We start from the raw sequence: 8182 nt of genomic DNA on the forward strand, positions 1-8182 counted from the left end.
TTCGACTTAGTTAACTTGAAGCTCATTATATTCTGATTTCTCGTAATGCTGAAGACCCAAATCAGTTATGTTTTTACTTGTTCCTACTGCTGATTTTGCTTTATGCAATGGGTATGGAGGACAGCAGGAGGGAGATTCATGGTAGGCAACTATTGGTTGCTCCAAATCCAGAAGATTCCAGGAAGAAGATTATTCTGTCTGCAAGCTAGCTCAGGAAATTATATAAAAATACTTCCCACCAATCAGAGCTCTAATATCTATCTATCTATCTATCTATCTATCTATCTATCTATCTATCTATCTATCTGTCTGTCTGTCTGTCTGTCTGTCTGTCTGTCTATCCATCCATCCATCCATCTATCTATATCTGATTGCTTGTTCTTTTTTTTTTTTTTGGCCAGTACTGGGCACTCTGCCACTTGAGCCACAGCACTACTTCCAGCTTTTTCTGCCTATGTGGTGCTGAGGAATGGAACCCAGGGCTTCATGCATGCTAGGCAAGCACTCTAGCACTAGGCCACACTCATTTTGGTGGTGGAGTGAGTTGTGCTACTGGGATGAAAGGTTACAGACTGCAAGGACTGCATATTTCCTGTTGCTTCCCACTAAGCCAGTGCTTCCCTCATTTTGTGTTGACTTCCTTTTTTTTCCCCCTTTATGTACACCCTGGCTGAACTCTCTTCTACTCTTTCCTGACCGCTCTCCTTAAATGATGCAATTGTCAAAAGCAGGCCAAGCTCTCTAAAAAAGAACCGTAGGTGTCCAAAGTGCGTTCAGCGGCCTGATGTCAACCCTTTTGTGGGGGGACCCACATCCTCACTGAGGACTCTGCGTGGACTCTGATTAGTTGTCCCCCCTATTACAGGGACTTAAATTTACGGATCTGCTTTGTGCTTTATTAATAAAGATTTATTGCTGGGAATATGGCCTAGTGGCAGAGTACTTGCCTCATATACATGAAGCCCTGGGTTCGATTCCCCAACACCACATATATAGAAAATGGCCAGAAGCGGCGCTGTGGCTCAAGTGGCAGAGTGCTAGCCTTGAGCGAAAAGAAGCCAGGGACAGTGCTCAGGCCCTGAGTCCAAGCCCCAGGACTGGCAAACAAACAAAAAAAAAAGATTTGTTTTTCTGATCTTGGGATAAGGTCTCGAAGCCAGATAGACTAAGGAAAAATGAGGTACAGTCAGCTAACAGCAAATACAGGAGATATTCCCTCGAATACTTCCCCTAAGATTAAGGGAATGAAACAGGATAACCTGAGGAAAACGAGGCCTGGTGAATGCAAATCAGAAATAGGGTATTTAGAATCACAGAAGTGCCACCTTCGCTTCAGAGAAAGACAACAGGATGCACTTCATCCTGAGGGATGCATTTCTCACCCCAGGAATGAACACTTGTCTGACAGGTTGTAAGCTTTCCTGAGAAAAATCCTCCCCCAAACTTAAGCCGCCTCTTGCCCCAAATGCAGATATATCGCAGGGCGCCTCCATCTGAAAGATAAGGATTTGTTCTATGGCAGGATGCATTTTTAACTGGAAACTCCGAAAGTAACACCAGGTGTGATTAGAGCAAGGACAAGGCACCTATCTTCACATAACTTTGAAGCCAACCCCCCCCCCCTTACAATAGAAATTCCCCAAGAGCACAAGGATCTCTCTTCACCTGTCTCTCTCTTGCCCGTGTCTCTCTCTGTGTGACTCTCTCCATGTGTCTCTGTATCTCGCTCTTCCTTGTGTGTGTCTCTCTCTGCCCCTATCTCTCTCTCTCTCTCCCTGTGAGAGCCCCCCACTCTGTTAAAGTGTGCCTTTGCCCATCTGCTTATCTGTTTGTCTGTCTGTCTGCTTGCCTGCTTGTTTACTTACTCAACAAAGTCCTGCCAAGTTTTCTTACCATTGTGACTTGTCCAGGAATTCTTGTTCTGTGATCAAATCAAGGACCCTAAGTGAGAAGAGTTCCTACATTTGAAGGGGAATTTTACTAAATCTCACCTCCGTCTAGTGACAGTTTAACCTTTTTTTTTTGGCCAGTCCTGGGGCTTGAACTCAGGGCCTGAGCACTGTCCCTGGCTTCTTTTTTTGCTCAAGGCTAGCACTCTGCCACTTGAGCGACAGTGCGGCTTCCAGCTCTTTCTGTTTATGTGGTGCTGAGGAGTCGAGCCCAGGGCTTCATCACTAAGCCACATTCCCAGCCCCAGTCCAACCGTTTTTGACATTTTCAAAGCCTAGATTAAAGAAGGTTAAACATGATAATTCAGAAGGGCCAGCTTCCGATCTCAACCAGCACACAGGACAGCTCACTGCATTGTCACCTACATTTAAATGCAACCTTTGCAGTAGGATAGTTAGTACAATGAAGTCTCTAGGGACACGTTCAGCCAGCGCATCCTTTGAATCACGAACGTCCTATCAATATACAGTGAGGTTCTGTATTAACATGCAATTTAGGAAGCATTTATCCTGAGTTAAAAAAAATCTAATTAGTAGTTTCCTGTTTAGGGGATGACTGTTTATTCCATTTTCAGTTCACCTGGGTTTGTAATCAGTTTTCATGCTTGATTTCCATTCAGATGGTAACATTTTGCCTTCCTTCCCCAACCATTCCACAGAAGGGACCAGGAAGCAAGTGTTCCAGAAACAAATGGCACCAAGGACTTGAAGTGACTTTTAATTGAAATGCTTAAGGTCTCCACTTTATTAATAGAAAAGAGCTAATGAAGTTCATTATGTTAATAATGAGAGAGAACATTTGCACTCTGCTTGTCTGGGGACTTCTCTCTTGAAAAGCCTGATTTTATTTCCCAACAAAGGCCTGGGTGTTTCCTGTGCATGGCTCAGTATTCCTCAGGACTGAGAGAAACAAATTGCTATTGTTACTCTTGAGTCATGGAAAGTCTGGGGCGGTAATGCTGCTAAGCCTGAAAGGAAAAATTGCTAATGTTCTCGTCTCAACCTGTTTATCTGCAGGCATTCATGTAAGGCTGAGCTTATATAACGAAGGGCAGAGTTGGTGATAAGAGGATATTGTCGGGGCTGGGGATATGGCCTAGTGGCAAGAGCGCTTGCCTCGTATACATGAGGCCCTGGGTTCGATTCCCCAGCACCACATATACAGAAAATGGCCAGAAGTGGCGCTGTGGCTCAGGTGGCAGAGTGCTAGCCTTGAGCAAGAAGAAGCCAGGGACAGTGCTCAGGCCATGAGTCCAAGCCCCAGGACTGGCAAAAAAAAAAAAAAAGAGGATATTGTCATCTAAATGGCTCTGGACATCATGTGACCACCCGATAGACATATATGGTTATCTGTGAAACATAAAGGAAGCACACTGAGATTTCTGTGTACTCAGATAACTGGACCTTCAGAATTTAGGATATATATATATATGTATATGTATATTTAAATATGCATATTGCATATATACGATATATATATGACATACCTATCTGCCTGTCATCTATCTATCTATCTATCTATCTATCATCTATCTATCTATCATCTGTCTATCTCTATGACGTACAATTTTGTGTTGTAGGCAAATGACTGTCTCAAGGATTGCCCTCACTTTCATCTTGACAACTTGATACAAAACAAGTTAATGGTCTACATGTGTTTAAATGTTGTGCTTTCTATCTCTGTAACAAAACCCTTGGGAGGGTCAATTTAAGAAAGAAAGGTTGATTTCGGATCATAGTTTCAGAGTTTTCAGTTTGTAGTTACTTGGCTTCATGGCTGCTAAGCCATACTGAAGCAGAACATTAGGGTGAAGCAATGGTGCTCATCTTATAGAGCCAGGAAGGAGGGCAGGAGAGAGGGAAGAGGGGAGACAGAGTGAGAGAAAGAGAGTCAGTCAGACAGACAGAGAGAGAGAGTGACAGAGAGCAACAGAGACAGGGAGAGGGGGTGGAGGGAGAGGAAAGGAGGAGAAAGAGATGGGGTTAGGGACAAGATACGCCCTTCAAGGCTTCCCACAGTAACCAACTTCCTCCACTAGGCTCCACTTCCTGTTCTAATAGCCCATTCAGCCCTGAACCCACCAGTGGCTTAATCCTTAATGAGGTTCACTTCCTCAGCACCAACCACCAGGGCTCAAACCTTTGACACCTGAGTCTCTGGGGACATTTTATTTCCAAACCACAACAGTGCTTAAAGTCATATTCTCTCATTCCCTCAGGGACTTACGCATGTGCTGCATGATTACATTAGTTACAAGGGGCCATTTTTTTTCCCATTTGAAAAAACACAATTTTGTGTCTCTGTCTTTGTGACTTTGAACGTCATTGGTTCTAGATCTATTATATTATTTGAAGAAGCAAAATGATGATTTCTTATTGTGACAGGTCTTAATCCATTAGCTGGAATACTTCCATAGAGACGTTTCTTATCAGTGTTTATTGCCATAGGTACAAGGGTAAGCAGAAAAGATCATTCTCCAAAAGCGATTGCTAATTTTGTCTTAAAAGTATCGTAGCCTATGGCTTTAAGCATCATTTTAACAATCCATTTGCAGATATTGTTCTTATTTAGGCTCAAATTCTCATGTCTTTTTTTTCTTTATTGTCAAAGTGTGATAGAGAAGGGTTACAGATTCATATGAAGGCAGTGAGGACATTTCTCGTTCTACTTGTTTCTGTCTTTGTCTTGTGGAAGCGTCTTCAAGCTGGCTCCCGAGATCATTTGCCACAAGCTCATGACTGAGAAACATTCTTTCATTCAAGCTATATAATTTCCTCCAGCAAAGCCTGGATTACTAATTAAAAGCCTATTAAAGAAGCACATGAGCAACAATTAACAGGTATGTAAACAGCATAATTAGAACTCTAAGATTTTATAATAGAATAATATGAGAGACTATAGGCATTTCTTAAAAGGGTTAAACAAATGCAAAAAAAGAAATTGAAACCCTAAGAAGAAGACTGTGATGAAAAAGAATGGGCAGATTAAAAAGTACTAAGTAGTGTTCATAAAGCCACAAAAAATCATGGTATATACCTTTAAAGAGAAAAGATGTTTATTGTGATAAAAAGTCTTTCAGTAGGTAGGCAAAACATATGCTTGAAAGTACTTTAAAAAAACAGTATTTTCTATAAGCATTAAGAAAATGGGCACTGAGAGGCAAGGATATAAAATGCATAGTATAAATATTAATAAATGGAAATGCTAGAAGGAGGTGATTAATTGGTTTAACTGCAGCTCAAAACTTAGGCAAAAAGGTAACATTCAAGAAATAATGACTGAAAATATCCTGGAGCTTATGAAGGATGTTGTTTGGATTAAAGAAGCCTTTCAAACAGCGTTTAAACACACACACCAGCTAGATATGCCATAGAAAAAAAGCAAAGCATCAATGGTTAATCTTTTTTTTTTTTTTGGCCAGTCCTGGGCCTTGGACTCAGGGCCTGAGCACTGTCCCTGGCTTCTTCCCGCTCAAGGCTAGCACTCTGCCACTTGAGCCACAGCGCCGCTTCTGGCCGTTTTCTGTATATGTGGTGCTGGGGAATCGAACCTAGGGCCTCGTGTATCCGAGGCAGGCACTCTTGCCACTAGGCTATATCCCCAGCCCCCAATGGTTAATCTTAAATACAAAAATACCTCAAGCATAGCCAGAATGAAAACAGGATACCTATAGACTGACTTGACAAGGTAAGGCTAGCGTCTTCTAAACTGAGAGAAGGTAGCTTAGAGTTCGATACAGTAGTTAAATTTGCATTGGACTGGAAAAGTTTTCCACTCACAGGCCCTCCTCAAAGGACCTTAAAGGAGCACTTAACTTAGGATAAAGGAGTGGGAAGAAAAAAGTGATCATAAAAAAAAAAAAAAGGAAACTGATATGGACAATGTAAGAACCCATGATAAAAGTAGTTTGTGAATTGAATAAGAAGCTGAAATAAACATTTGAACATAAAAAAGGCCGGGAACATGTATTTTAATGTTCAGAGAAGCCGAATTAGAAATGAATAGTATTGAGTAGAGTAAAGGAGAACAATGGCTTCCAGGACTGAGAGGACCCTTGCCGTCCTCTGCCCAGCCCGGCCCTGCGCAGGCCTGCTCCCAGGCGCCTTGGCACTGGAGTCACTCGAGGACGGACACCGGCTCCAGAGAGGGGGGCGCCCGGAGAGCTGGGCCTGGCAGGAGGAGCCCCGGGGAGCCGAGGAGAACCGAGGGCGGGCAGCGAAGGAGCTGGGCGCAAGGAACGTGGGCGGCAGTGTGCTCGGGGGCCTTGCTTTACATTCATCAGCTGGCGGATAGGTGAGCTTTTTTACCTCTGTGTGTTTTGTCTAATGTTTCTGTGAATACCCACGTGCTACTCTTTGGTCTTCTGGAATGAACCAACATATATCCGTTGTTCCCTAAAATGTGTGATTAAAACAGGCCTTCTTGGACATATTCTCAGCGTTTTCCTAAAAACAGGCACCTTACAAGAAGATGAATAATACAGTACTTTTATTGTGGTAAGAGACTCATAACATAAAATTTGTCCTTTTAGCCACTTTTATAATTCTGGGACATTTAATACATTTGCCAAGTTATATAGCGATTACCACGATCTAACTCAAGAATATTTTCAGAAGGAAACCCAGAACCCCTTGGGCCGTCATTTCTTACCCTTGCTGGGAGTAGAGGTGCGGTTAAGGGGCGGAGTATGGTCAGCCTGGAGCAAAACAGTGAAGCAGAGTGTAAGGTCCTGAGTTCAAACTCCAGCACACACACACACACACACACACACACACACACACACACACACACACGCACACACACACGAGAGGGCTGAACCGTCGGGTTAAGTATCTGATTTGAAGTCAGGGTTTGGCATGCGCGTGCCTGTCTCTTGCATTGACACAGGAGGGGTTTTCGTAGTTGGCAAGCAGGCTCCGGTCCCCAGGAGAGCGCCTGCTTCATAGGCTGCTTCCCCACCTGCTCGCCCCTGGAAGCAGCTCCGCAGCCGGGATGCTTCTCACCTGGCACGGAGCACAGGGCTTGGTGGAGAAGGAGCACGGGGCACAGGGCTTGGTGGAGAAGAAGGAGCACGGAGCACAGGGCTTGGTGAAGAAGGAGCACGGAGCACAGGGCTTGGTGGAGAAGAAGGAGCACGGAGCACAGGGCTTGGTGGAGAAGAAGGAGCACGGAGCACAGGGCTTGGTGGAGAAGAAGGAGCACGGAGCACAGGGCTTGGTGGAGAAGGAGCACGGAGCACAGGGCTTGGTGGAGAAGGAGCACTCTCAAGGGAGCTCCGGCGCTGCAGCCGGCAAGTGCTTGGCATGGTTAGAGAAACGAGCGATGCCTCCCTCCCTTTCCCCTTCGTGAACAAAATAAAGGAAAACGCAGATGGGGACGACGGTCATTACAGTGTCGAGTCATTGTTTAAAACGATATTGGTCACCTTTTCTGTTTCCTGTTCAGTTCCAGCCACTTACATGTCTTGGGTTTGGATACCCAGAAGGCAGTCTGCGGCTGGGAGGCCTGCAAGGCAGCGACCCAGCCCAGGGCAGGGCCGGTGGCCCAAGCCCGTGCTCCTCGCTGCCGTGGAAGGGGTCGTGGTTTGAGGGCAGCCCGGACCCCACAAGAGACAAGGAAAAGCAAGAAGGAATCAAGAGGAGGAAATGGGGAGAAGAAAGAGAACAACCCAGCCAAACCACACAGAACCTCACGGTCCTAATCCCGAGGACTTGCAGCAGGGAGGTCGTGCACCTAATGGTTCTGACTTTCCTTGGCTGAAGGAAGACAGGGGAGACGACGGAGAGTTTTAACACAGGATCTCCTTCTGGTCTCTCCGGCACTGCAAGAGCGGGAAGGTTCCCACTGAGTAACCGGTGGGTTTAGGACAATCGGGGCTGTTGTGTCTGTATCACTGACTCGTCCTCACATTTTCATTTTAGGAAAGGATGTTGCCTTGAGACCTAAAGATTAGGGATGTGGAGATGGTGGCAGTATCGGTTCATTAGCAGACACAGATGAAGCACTTAGAGTTGCCGGGCCCTGGGGTAGGCGAGATGAGGAGGCCCACGCAGCTGACAGTCCTGCGAGGCTTCAAGTGTTAATGGTTGTCCGTGTGGCTAGAAAAGAAATGCAGAAGGGAATTTGGTCTCCTTCACACTTAGACATTTTCAATCAATTGCAGTGTATTCAATTTCCAGGCTTTCCAGATTTGTTACCATTTTTTTGATCTTCACAATAAGTGAGAGAAGTG

The sequence above is a fragment of the Perognathus longimembris genome, chromosome 13 (assembly GCF_023159225.1).
Source record: "Perognathus longimembris pacificus isolate PPM17 chromosome 13, ASM2315922v1, whole genome shotgun sequence".
Lineage (NCBI taxonomy): Eukaryota > Metazoa > Chordata > Mammalia > Rodentia > Heteromyidae > Perognathus > Perognathus longimembris.